At 55.5% G+C, this 768-nt stretch overlaps 1 protein-coding gene across 1 annotated transcript in view; it reads left to right on the top strand.

The window, feature by feature from the left end:
* The window catches only part of PADI6 (peptidyl arginine deiminase 6), a 22,114-nt gene that overhangs the window by 15,689 nt on the left and 5,657 nt on the right, over positions 1–768 (top strand). The window lies entirely within an intron of this gene.

Raw genomic sequence — 768 nt, forward strand, 5'->3', positions numbered from 1 at the left:
CGCACATGTTTGAGACCACAGAACACCCAGGTGCTAACGGGTCTGGCACGTTCGCATGTTGGCGGTTAGAGCAGGGCTCCCCGCTTCAGCGTCCAGCTCGACCTGGCAGGACCCCGAGGTCCGGCGCTCTGCTCCCCACGAGCAGCTGAGTGATGACCCTAGGCTGGGCACCGATCCGAGTGCTAGAGATAAAGCAGAATGGGCCGGATCGTGCCCGGCTCTAGCAAGGACACAGGACTCTCTAAGTCTTGTGAAGATGATGCCATAGGGAGTCTCTAGACAGTCGGGAAAATCTTCAAATTCAGGAAACTGAGCTGGCCAGACAAAGATTGGGGGTAGGTGCTAGATTAGACATCGGGGCTCTTTGGGCAGAGGCACAGCTGATGTGAAGGTCAGAACGTGGACATGTACTTGGAGGGTTTGGAGAACAGAAGGGCTGGGGTGGTGGGGGCTGGATCAAAGCGACAAGGTCCAAGGTAGGGAAGAGCCAGATCCTATATTAGGGACCTTTTTTTTTAAAGCCAAGGTTAAGGGGTAGAAACAAGTTCACAATGAGATGGGAGGGCATCGAGAGTGAAGTGTTCTGATTTAGGTTTTGAAAAGTCCCTTCTGGCTGAGAAATACAGAACTGGTCTTAGGAAGGAAGGGGCAAGAACCAAAGAGAACTGGCTGCAGGGCAACTGCAGTAACTTGGGGACGAGAACGTGGCAGGTTCCCCTGACCGGTGCCAGAGAGGAGCTCCCCTCCCCCCCCCCCCCCCCCCCCCCC

The sequence above is a fragment of the Herpailurus yagouaroundi genome, unplaced genomic scaffold (genome assembly GCF_014898765.1).
Source record: "Herpailurus yagouaroundi ecotype Mexico unplaced genomic scaffold, PumYag 77, whole genome shotgun sequence".
In the NCBI taxonomy this organism is placed as follows: Eukaryota; Metazoa; Chordata; class Mammalia; order Carnivora; family Felidae; genus Herpailurus; species Herpailurus yagouaroundi.